Below are 12,559 nucleotides of genomic sequence, written 5' to 3'. Positions count from 1 at the left end.
TGAGTTATTATTACTTGATGCGACCCGGTGCACTTGCCGGTGAGTTTTGTGTTGGATCGTTTTCCGCACATCAAGTTTTTGGCGCCGTTGCCGGGGATTGATTAGATTGACAATGATTAAGTGAGGTGGTGATCTAGATCTAGCATTTTTATTTTCTGTTTCTCAGATTTTTGACTAACACACTAACTGTTTGAAGTTTTGTCTCAACTGACTACACTCAATTTTCAAGAATACCACTGTGTGTTCCATTTGTTGATTTATATGTCACAGGAAAGAAGAGAGGCCAGAGGGAAGGATATTATTGAAGAAGGAGTTTCTGAGAAAGAAGAACACCACAACATGAAGCCGCAACTCATTACACTAATCAAGAACAATTGTTCCTATGGTGGAAATCCATTGGAGGATCCTAAACAGCACCTATCCCTTTTTCTGAGGACTTGTGGTGCTGTCAATCTCGATAGTATAAATCATGATACCTATAAGCTCTTATTATTTCCTTTCTCACTAAAGGATGAAGTGGCACAATGGCTTGAAACCTTTCCCCAAGGAAGTATCACTAGTTGGGATGATTTGGTTGCCAAGTTTCTAGCCAAATTCTCCTCATCCCAACAAAACATCAAGATGAAAGAGGGAACACATCCATTCATACAAGGAGAGGAAGAACCATTGTTCAAAGCATGGGAAAGATACAAGAAAGCAAGTGACAAAGTGGGTTTCCAAGCGTTCTATGAAGGATTAACCCCAGAAACAAAAAGAGCGGTGGATTACTTCTCAGATGGCCTGCTCAACGCAACAGCAACCATCCAATGAACTGCAGGGTTCAATGACAAAAGAGCCAATAACCAACACTCATTTGAGACACCACGGAATGCAATTTCAGAAAAGGAAGTAATGAATCTTGAGGGAGTGAGGGCAATCATGAATCAAAACAAACAGCTATACCAGCAAACTCAGCAACAATTGGAGTCAATAGCTAGACAAATTGATTTTCTACATTCTGCCACAGTGAATGCATAATTTCCACCATGGAAGCCACATTCCTATCTAAGAATGAGGGAATCTTAGCATCAGGAACAAAGGGACTTCAACTACAACAATCCCAATTTCCCAAACCTACAAAAACACCACCATACCAACAACAATCACTACATACCACCACACTACCCACCCCTCCAACCTCAGATACCTCACAACCAACAAATTTCACAACACTCTCATAGGATCACCAATTTGGAGATCTTAATAGAGAGAATGATGGAGCACCAAGAGGAGATAACACAAAACCAGGAAACTTCACTCAGAAGAATTGAGAAGCAAATGCAGCAACTGGCTAAGAACCTCGGAGAAATGGGTGAGAAAAGGGCTGAAGGAAAAGAATCACTCATACAGGATGAGCATCACAAAGCAAAACCTCACTTAGGAGGAAACCAAAGGCAACAGAAGCCTCAACTTCCATGATCAGAGGATGAAGGATGTCAAGCTAATGATAATAAAAGAGCGCTTGTTGGGAGGCAACCCAACCTGAGGTAGTTTTCTTTTCATAAGCTATTTTAATAAAAAGGTTAATTAGTTTTATCTATATTGCAAGAAGCTAAGTTTGGTGTTGCACACCAAAACAATATAAGGAAGAATAAAGGATTCTAGGTTTGGTGTTCCACCAAAATCCCATCATAAAACACATTCTCACTTTCTGCATAATGCTAGCTTCAAGCATTTAGATAAACTGGTTAACTATGCTGCCGTTTCCTAAGTTTCCAGTTTTGTCACTTTTGAAAAAGAAAAAGAGTTTTACACATGGTTAATTTGATACACAAGGACCATTGGCAAGGTACTAAGTTTGGTGTTCCCACACCAAAGTAAGTTCAAAAGCCCATAAATAAATCATGCATGCTAACCATTTTTCAAGTGCTTGGAGAACAAACAACTTTCAATATCATTGCAGAGTGTCATACAAGCTTTTGGAAGGATTAAGCATCATCACCCAAAGAAATGAAAGAGGAATGCTAAAACCAGCAATGAGGATGATGAGGAGGAGGACAGCAAGTAGATTCCAAAAGGTTGTACTGTTCAGTGATTGTTTTATATCAGAGACTGCTACGATTGAAAGTGATATAAAACCCCTGCTTGTCTGCATAGTATAGTTTTTCTGTAATTCAATAATTAAGATGCTTGATTATTCACAACACTACACTTTTCAAACTTGTTTGCACTCAATATTTCAAAAATGCATCATATGAAAGTTCTTTGAAAAGAAGGATTGAGGAATTAAACAATTTTGAGGCAAGCAAAAGATTAAGAGAAGTGGTGGTTCTAGTTGTATGATTATGTATTGAGGTTGCATGCTTATGAAAACTTGCATGGGAGCTGATAGGCGGGACATAGAGTTCAAAGAAGTGTTGTGGAGATTCTCAAACATTTATTGATCCGAGAAGCAGCAAACAAAACAAAAGAAAATAGAGAAAAAAAAAAGAACATGGCCCAAGGCTCTGAGCATCAATTACTAGGCAGAAAAGAAGAAAGAAACAAGAACTCAAAGAGTTATTATCCTAGTAAATGCTTGTGGTTGAAGTGTGTCAAAGAGAGAGGCTTGAGCAAGTAAAACAAATCCTTTTTTTTTAATCCAATTCAACCCTTTTTCAAAATTTTCAAAACAAATCTATCTCTTTTCATTCAAAAATCTTTTCAACTAATCAATATCTTTTTCAAATTTCCATACTATCTTTTTCAAAAATCCAAATCTATCTTTTTCAAATATTTTTCATATCTTTTCAATCTTAAATCATATCTTCTATCTTATCTTTCTTTGTATTTTCGAAATAACCTACCCCCCTCTCCCTTTAAATATGGATTCGGCCTCCCTCCCCTCTCATCCACCATCCTACACTAGCTCTCCTTCTATCCCTCTCCTTTCTTTTGCTTGAGGACAAGCAAACCTCTAAGTTTGGTGTGTTTATCCGTGATCACTAAACCATACCCACTAAGATCATGGCTCCTAAAGGAAAACAACACACTCCAAGAGGCAAGAAAAAGAGTGTTCCAAAACCACTTTGGAATCAAGGGAAGTTCTTAACTAAAGAACATTCAGACCATTATTACAAAATAATGGGTCTAAGATCAGTGATCCCGGAAGTTAGATTCGATCTAAAAGAAGACGAATATCCAGAGATCCAGGAGCAAATCCGAATCAGGAACTGGGAGATCCTAGCCAATCCTGAAACGAAAGTGGGAAGGAATATGGTCCAGGAGTTCTATGCTAATATGTGGCATACAGACAGGCAAAGACTATTTGGATCTGCTATCTATGACTATCGGACCTTGGTCAGAGGAAAGATTGTTCATACCCACCCTGACAAGATCAGGGAGATCTTAAAGCTACCTCAGCTGAAAGATAATCCAGACTCCTTCAATAGGAGAATGATGAGAACAGACAAGGGCCTGTATAAGATTCTAGAGGATATATGCATCCCTGGAGCTAGGTGGACCACCAGCACGAAGGGTGTCCCAAATCAACTCAAAAGAGAAGATCTCAAACCAGTCGCCAGAGGATGGCTGGACTTCATTGGGCATTCTCTGCTGCCCACTAGCAACCGTTCTGAAGTCACTTTTAGAAGATCAGTGATGATCCATTGCATCATGATGGGAAAAGAAGTGGAAGTTCATCAACTGATTTCAACTGAATTCTACAAAATTGCAAACAAAAATTCCAAAGATGCCAGGTTGGCTTATCCAAGCTTGATTTCTATGCTCTGCAAGGACGCTGGAGTAAGGATGGGAATAACTCAGTATATCTCAGTTGAGCGGCCAATCACCAAAGCATCAATGGAAAAACAACAATCACAGGATGACTCCATCAAGAAGAGAACACAGGAAATTCTCCCAGAAATCCCTCAATCTGAATACTGGGAGTATCTTGAAACATCTATTACCAAGATGCAAGAAGCTATGGAACAAATACAGAAAGAACAGAAGGAACAAAGTAGCATTCTTTGCTATTTGCTTAAAGAACAGGAGGAGCAAGGGCGTGATTTAAGGGAATTGAAGCGCCAGAAATTATCTCTTGAAGGACCAAGCACCCCGCAGATTAGAGGAACATCCACTTCCCAGAACAAAGGTTGTTAAATTCCAATCTTAGCCTTAACTCTGTGATAACTATTTTTATTTTAGTTTTACCTTAGGAGTCATATAGTAGTAATTAGTATCTATATTTTTGATTTTATCCCCAATTAAGCTATAATTTAATTTTATCATCATCATTAAACATGAATAAAATAGAAAAATTTCTTTAGAATAAGAGGCAATATTTTTTCGAGTTTTTAATAAGATAAATTCTAATTATTTATATGTGGTGGCAATGCTCTCTGTCTTCTGAATGAATGCTTGAACAGTGCATATGTCTTTTGAATTTGATGTTTAAGACTGTTAAATATGTTGGCTCTTGAAAGAATGATGAACATGAGACATGTTATTGATAATCTGAAAAATCATAAAAATGATTCTTGAAGCAAGAAAAAGCAGCAAAGAACAAAGCTTGTAGAAAAAAAAATATAGAGAAAGAAAAAGAGAAAGCAAGCAGAAAAAGCCAAAGCTCTTAAAACCAAAAGGCAAGAGAAAAAAGCCAATAGCCCTTAAAACCAAAAGGCAAGGGTAAATAAAAAGGACCCCAAGGCTTTGAGCATCAGTGGATAGGAGGGCCTAAAGGAATAAAATCCCGGCCTAAGCGACTAAACCAAGCTGTCCTTAACCATGTGCTTGTGGCGTGAAGGTGTCAAGTGAAAACTTGAGCCTGAGCAGTTAAAGTCAAGGTCCAAAGCAAAAAGAAGAGTGTGCTTAAGAACCCTGGACATCTCTAATTGGGGACTTTAGCAAAGCTGAGTCACAATCTGAAAAGGTTCACCCAATTATGTGTCTGTGGCATTTATGTATCTGGTGGTAATACTGGAAAACAAAGTGCTTAGGGCCACGGCCAAGACTCATAAAGTAGCTGTGTTCAAGAATCAACATACCGAACTAGGAGAATCAATATCACTATCTAAATTCTGAGTTCCTATAGATGCCAATCACTCTGAGCTTCAATGGATAAAGTGAGATGCCAAAACTATTCAGAAGCAAAAAGCTACTAGTCCCGCTCATCTAATTAGAATCTGAGCTTCACTCAAAAAACTCTGAGATATTATTGCTTCTTAAAATTATTTGTATTCTATTTTATTTATCTAGTTGCTTGAGGACAAGCAACAGTTTAAGTTTGGTGTTATGATGAACGGATATTTTATACGCTTTTTGGGGTTAATTTCATATAGTTTTTAGTGTGTTTTAGTTAGTTTTTAGTTTATTTTCAGTAGTTTCTAGGCAAAAATTCATATTTCTGGACTTTACTGTGAGTTTGTGTGTTTTTCTGTGATTTCAGGTATTTTCTGGCTGAAATTGAGGGAGCTGAGCAAAAATCTGATTCAGGCTGAAAAAGGACCGCTGATGCTGTTGGATTCTGACCTCCCTGCACTCAAAGTGGATTTTCGGGAGCTACAGAACTCCAAATGGCACGCTTCCAATTGCGTTGGAAAGTAGACATCCAGCGCTTTCCAGCAATATATAATAGTTCATACTTTGCTCAAGGATAGATGACGTAAACCGGCGTTCAACACCAGTTCTATGTTGCTGTCTGGCGTCCAGCGCCAGAAACAAGTTACAAGTTGGAGTTCAACGTCAGAAAAGGATCCAAAGCTGGCGTTGAACGCCCAAAACAGCCCTATGCACGTGATTAGCTCAAGTCTCAGCCCTAGAAAACACCAAGTAGGCCCCAGAAGTGGATTTCTGCACCATCTATCATAGTTTGTTCATTTTCTGTAAACCTAGGTTACTAGTTTAGTATTTAAACAACTTTTAGAGGTTTATTTCGCATCTCATGACATTTTAGATCTGAACTTTGTACCTTTTGACGGCATGAGTCTCTAAACTCCATTGTTGGGGGTGAGGAGCTCTGCTGTGTCTCAATGAATTAATGCAAGTATTTCTGTTTTCCATTCAAACATGCATGTTCCTATCTAAGATATGCATTCACACTTCAATATGAATGTGATGAACGTGACAATCATCATCATTCCTCCACGAACACGTGCCTGACAACCACTTACTTTTCACCATAGAATGAATGAATATCTCTTAGATCTCTTAATCAGAATCTTCGTGGTATAAGCTAGATTGATGGCAGCATTCAAGAGAATCCGAAAAGTCTAAACCTTGTCTGTGGTATTCCGAGTAGGATTCAGGGATTGAATGACTATAACGAACTTCAAACTCGCGAGTGCTGGGCGTAGTGACAGACGCAAAAGGATAGTAAATCCTATTCCGGTACGATTGAGAACCTGTAGATGATTAGCCATGCGGTGACAGCGCATCTGGACCCTTTTCACTGGAAGGATGGATGGTAGCCATTGACAACGGTGATCCACCAACACATAGCTTGCCATAGGAGGACGTGCGTGTGTGAATCAAAAAATAGAGGAAAGCAGAGTTTCAGAAGACAAAGCATCTCCAAAACTCCAACATATTCTCCATCATTGCATACAAGTATAATTTATGTTCTGCCCTTTTATTCCTTGCAATCAAATTTGATAAGTGAATTATTTTATTATTTTTCTGACTAAGAGTTACAAGATAACCATAGATTGCTTCAAGCCAACAATCTCCATGGGATCGACCCTTACTCACGTAAGGTATTACTTGGACGACCCAGTGCACTTGCTGGTTAGTAGTACGAGTTGTAAAAAGTGTGATTTACAATTCGTGCACCACCATCCATGTCACTTGGTACCGGTAGGACATTAAGCACTTGTTGAATAGCCTCTTCTGAAACTGATACTTGCTTCCGACGCATGTATACCGATTGAAGAGAGGAAAGATGGTAGTTAGTGTAGAATTCTTTCACCCAAGAGAGGTTGATCTCCCTTGGTTTTCTCGAAAGAAACTTCCATCCTCGTCGTTCAATGCAGGGTAGAATATAAGGAGCAACCTTGTCCGGTGGAGCGAGTAGATGCTCAGGATGATAGTTCCTCACAGCTATGGAGGGGAACATAATTTCACAGAAGCGGTTGGAGAACCTTGAAGAATCTTTTGCCGGTTTGCTCTTTTCATTCTTATCAATAGGAGCGGGTGTCTTCGCCTTCTTAGATAGGTGTTTGGCTCCTAATGAAGAGTGCGCCTTAGAGTTTGGCCTTTGGGGTACCTTTTTGCGGCCGATTTCCTTGAAGCTTTCTCCTTGCCTTTCTTGGTGGCCATCCTGAGAAAGGAAGGGAAACAGGAAGACATTAAACCCAAAGAATTATTTTAACAAAAACATGCAAGTGAAAGATAGTGCCCGAAAAAAATCTTGCAACAAAGTGATCATAGATACATGGTTCACAACACTTGGCATGGGATGCAAGAGGAAGTAAAGCATGCAATAGCATGAGAAGAGTAATCTCAAGCATCCATAACAAAGAGCAAGTCATGTTCAATGAGTATCTAATTAGCAAGCAAAGTAGACTCAATGCGTATAGAAGAAAACATCACCAATCATTAAGTGAACAAGTGAATGAGGAGAAGTACCAAATTTAAAGTACATGATAAAAATTAACCAAAATGGCATTTGATGCCAGGGCATCTTAGCCTAGTTTTACTAGTCTTTTTTCTTTGTTTTTAATAGGTTTTATACACTTTCTTGAGTTACAAGTAAGCCATTTGGGTAGAAATTCATGTGTACCTGGATTCAATCAACCATGAGTAAATTGATGCATTTTCATGAGGTTTTGTACTATAATTTCTTATATGTCAAGGATAAGAAGAAGTCTCATGATTTTAGCGTAGCTTTGATGCATTTGTTGATTGATGATAGGTGACCAAAAGGCTTGGAGGAAGGTTGAAGAAAGGGGATGGCAGGAATGGAAATAAAGGCAGCATTGAGAAGATCACGTTTGAGTTCATGTTTGCCTCAAACGTGAACTCAAACGTGGATAACAGCATAGACATCCTAGAGGAGCTCAACGTTTGTGCCAATGTTTACCTCAAACGTGAGGTCAAACGTTGGCTAAGGAATACCCTGGGAGGAGCTCAACGTTTGCGCCAATGTTTGCCTCAAACGTGAGGTCAAACGTTGGCTTAAAAACACCCTGGAGGAGAAGCCACATATGCGCCAACGTTTGCCTCAAACGTGAGGTCAAACGTTGGCTGAAGATTACCTTGGGGTGGATCACATTTGAGCTCAAACGTGAGTGACAGCAACCACCCGTTCTGCATAATGCCATTACACGAAGACGTTTGAGTCAACGTTTGCCTCAAACGTTGACTCAAACATGAATGATCCCAAAGTCCATAGTGCAAACGAATTTCTTCTCAAGACCAAGAGTAATCAACAGAGGCTATCTTCAACCCAATTCCATCAAGGCCAAGGGCCCAAATTCAAGGCTTAATGATCATTAGAAGAGAGTGTATAAATAGCTTAGGATTTAAGTTTTGAGGAGCTTTTCTTTTCAGATTTTTTTACTGGACTTCAGTGGAGAGCTCAATTTTATTTGTTTTTCTTGAGATTTAGAGTTTTTAGGGAGAATTGGGAAAGAGAATTGAATTCTCTTCCTCTGGGTTTTTGATGAGCGGATAATTTATACGCTTTTTGGCATTATTTTTAGGTAGTTTTTAGTATGTTTTAGTTAATTTTTATTATATTTTTATTAGTTTTTAAATAAAAATCACATTTCTGGACTTTACTATGAGTTTGTATGTTTTTCTGTGATCTTAGGTATTTTCTGGCTGAAATTGAGGGACCTGAGCAAAAATCTGATTCAGAGGCTGAAAAAGGACTACAGATGCTATTGGATTCTGACCTCCCTGCACTTGAAGTGGATTTTCTGGAGCTACAAGAGCCCAATTGGCGTGCTATCAATTTAATTAGAAAGTAGACATTCTGGGCTTTCCAGCAATATATAATAGTTCATACTTTGCCTGAGATTTGATGGCCCAAACCGGCGTTCCAAGTCAGCATAAAAATTCTGGCGTCAAAACGCCAGAACTGGCATGAAAGCTGGCGTTAAACGCCCAAACTGGCACAAAAGCTGGCATTTAAATCCAAGAAAAGTCTCTACACGTGGAAGCTTCTATGCTCAGCCCAAGCACACACCAAGTGGGCCCGAAAGTGGATTTCTGTATCATTTACTTATTTCTATAAACCCTAGGTTACTTGTTTTCTATAAATAGGACCTTTTGCTATTGTATATTCATCTTTCAATCGATCTTTCAATCAATCTTTTAATCATGTTTTGATGATTGAACCCTCTTTTGGAGGCTGGCCATTTGGCCATGCCTAGACCATCTTTTATTTATGTATTTTCAACGGTGGAGTTTCTACACACCATAGATTAAGGTGTGGAGCTCTACTGTTCTTCATGAATTAATGCAAAGTACTATTGTTTTTCTATTCAACTCAAGCCTATTTCTTCCCTAAGATATTCATTCGCACACAAGAACTTGATGAATGTGATGATTATGTGACACTCATCACTATTCTCACTTATGAACGCGTGCCTGACAACCACTTCCTTTCTACATGCAAACAAGCTTGAATGTGTATCTCTTGGGTTTCTAATCTAAGATTAAAACCTTCGTGGTATAGGCTAGAATTATTGGTGGCCATTCTTGAGATCTGGAAAGTCTAAACCTTTTCTGTGGTGTTCCGAGTAGGATCTGGGAAGGGATGACTGTGACGAGCTTCAAACTCGCGAGTGTTGGGCGTAGTGACAGACGCAAAAGGATCAATGGATCCTATTCCAACATGATCGAGAACCAACAGATAATTAGCCATGCGGTGACAGCGCATTTGGACCATTTTCACTGAGAGGACGGGAGGTAGCCATTGACAACGGTGAAACCCAACATACAGCTTGCCATGGAAAGGAGTATAAATGATTGGATGAAGACACTAGGGAAACAGAAGTTCAGGAGGAACAAAGCATCTTCATACGCTTATCTGAAATTCTCACCAATGAATTACATAATTATCTCTATCTTATTTTATATTTTATTCATCTTTTAATTATCAATTCTCCATAACCATTTGAATCCGCCTAACTGAGATTTACAAGATGACCATAGCTTGCTTCAAGCCGAAAATCTCCGTGGGATCGACCCTTACTCATGTAAGGTTTATTACTTGGATGACCCAGTGCACTTGCTAGTAAGTTATGCGGAGTTGTGATAAAGAGTTGAGATTACAATTGTGCGTACCAAGTTGTTGGCGCCATTGATGATCACAATTTCGTGCACCAAGTTTTTGGCGCCGTTGCCGGGGATTGTTCGAGTTTGGACAACTGACGGTTCATCTTGTTGCTTAGATTAGGTAACTTTATTTTATTTTTATTCTTCAGAATTTTTAAAAATGAATTCTAGAGTTTTAGATGATGTTTTTATCATCACAAAAGCTGATTGATTCTCATCAATTTGGCTGTTGTATGTAATGTCTTGCTGAAGCTTGGCTAGCCATGTCTTATCTTTTTAGACTGAAGCTTTAGACTAACATTGCATGATTCCTGGAATTCTTATTAAGAATTTTGAAATCTTTATTTTCTTTTCCAAATAATTTTTTAAAAATTACAAAAAAAATTTATAAAATAATAAAACCAAAAAAATCTATGTTTCCTGTTTGAGTCCAGTGTCAATTTTTAAGTTTGGTGTCTTGCATGTTTTATTTAATTTCTTGCAATTTTCGAATATATGCATTATGTTCATTAATCTTCAAGTTATTCTTGATGATTTCCTTGCTCCGATCTTTAAATTCTCTTGTCTTGTGTGTTTTGTTGTTTTTCATATGCATTCTCAATTTGTTAGTGTCTCTAATATGAAAATTTATAAGTTTGGTGTCTTGCATGCATTATTTGTTTTGATCTTGATTTTCCATGATTAGTTTTATTTTATTGTTTCTCATCATTAAAAATTCAAAAAAATTTCAAAATTATGTCTTTTCAAGTCAATAATATAGAGAATTGAAGATTCAGAACATGCAGCAGAGGAATTACATAGAAAAAGCTGGGCATTCAAATCTTTTTTCAGATCATATCTTTTCAATCATATCTTTTCAAAATCAAATCCTTTCCATTTTTTTAGTATTTTCGAAAATCCTTGCTACAATTAATGATTTAATTCAAAATTTTCAAGTTGTTACTTGCCTATTAAGAAAAGGATCAAATTTTAAATTCTAGAATCATGTCTTTTAATTTCTTGTTAGTCAAGCAATCAACTTTAATTTTAAAAATTTCTTTTAAATTGATTTTCAATAATATCTTCTCAATCATATCTTCTCAATCACATCTTTTTCAAAATAATTTTCAATCATATCTTTTTTTTTATTTCTGATTTCAGAATCTTTTTCAAAATCACTTAACTACTTTCTCAATTTTAATTTTCGAAAATCATCAATCAATTTTTTTCAAAATTTATTTTAATTATTTCAAAATCTTTCAAAATTTAATTTCAAAAATTCTTTTCCCCCTTCTCACCTTCTTCTATTTAAGGGACTAGCACTCTTCCTCAATGTGCAATTCGGACTCCCTCTCTCTATAAGTTTGAATTCTCTCCTTTCTACCTCCTTCTTCTATTCTTCTTTTCTTCTGGCATCTCAAGGAATCTCTATACTGTGACATAGAGGATTCCATACTTTCTTCTCCTCCCTTTCATATGAGTAGGAGCAAGGACAAAGGCATTCTTGTTGAAGCTGATCCTAAACCTGAAAGGACCTTGAAGAGAAAGCTAAGAGAAGCTAAAGCACAACTCTCTGGAGAGGACCTAACAGAAATTTTCAAACAAGAAGAAGCCATGGTAGCCAAAAACAACAACAATGCCAACAATGCAAGGAAGGTGCTTGGTGACTTTACTGCACCTACTCCCGACTTCTATGGGAGAAGCATCTCTATCCCTGCCATTGGAGCAAACAACTTTGAGCTAAAGCCTCAATTAGTTTCTCTAATGTAATAGAATTGCAAGTTTTATGGACTTCCATTGGAAGATCCTCATCAGTTCTTAGTTGAATTCTTGAAAATCTGTGATACTGTCAAGACCAATGGGGTTGACCCTGAGGTCTAAAGACTTATGCTCTTCCCGTTTGCTGTAAGAGACAGAGCTAGGATATGGTTGGATTCACAACCTAACGAAAGCCTAAACTCTTGGGAAAAGCTGGTCAGTGCTTTTCTAGCCAAATTCTTTCCACCTCAAAAATTGAGTAAGCTAAGAGTGGAGGTTCAGACCTTCAGACAGGAGGAAGGTGAATCCCTCTATGAAGCTTGGGAAAGATACAAGCAATTGATCAGATGGTGTCCTTCTGCCATGCTTTCTGAATGGAGCATCATAGGTATCTTCTATGATGGTCTATCTGAACTGTCCAAGATGTCATTAGACAGCTCTGCTGGAGGATCTCTTCATCTGAAGAAGATGCCTGCAGAAGCTCAGGAACTCATTGAGATGGTTGCAAATAATGAATTCATGTACACTTCTGAAAGGAACCCTGTGAATAATGGGACAAATAAGAAGAAAAGAGTTCTTGAGA

At 37.9% G+C, this 12,559-nt stretch overlaps 1 non-coding gene across 1 annotated transcript; it reads right to left on the bottom strand.

Annotated features, from left to right (window-relative positions):
* Positions 1-12,237: 12,237 nt before the first annotated feature.
* Positions 12,238-12,345, bottom strand: LOC148545506 (small nucleolar RNA R71). The gene has a single exon (XR_015901009.1). It is a non-coding gene; the product is annotated as a small nucleolar RNA R71 (small nucleolar RNA).
* Positions 12,346-12,559: the final 214 nt, after the last annotated feature.

The sequence above is a fragment of the Arachis ipaensis genome, chromosome B9 (assembly GCF_059453495.1).
Source record: "Arachis ipaensis isolate K30076 ecotype BB chromosome B9, ASM5945349v1, whole genome shotgun sequence".
Lineage (NCBI taxonomy): Eukaryota > Viridiplantae > Streptophyta > Magnoliopsida > Fabales > Fabaceae > Arachis > Arachis ipaensis.
Note: the sequence above shows the minus strand (reverse complement) of the source record. Positions and strands in the feature narration are given on the sequence as shown.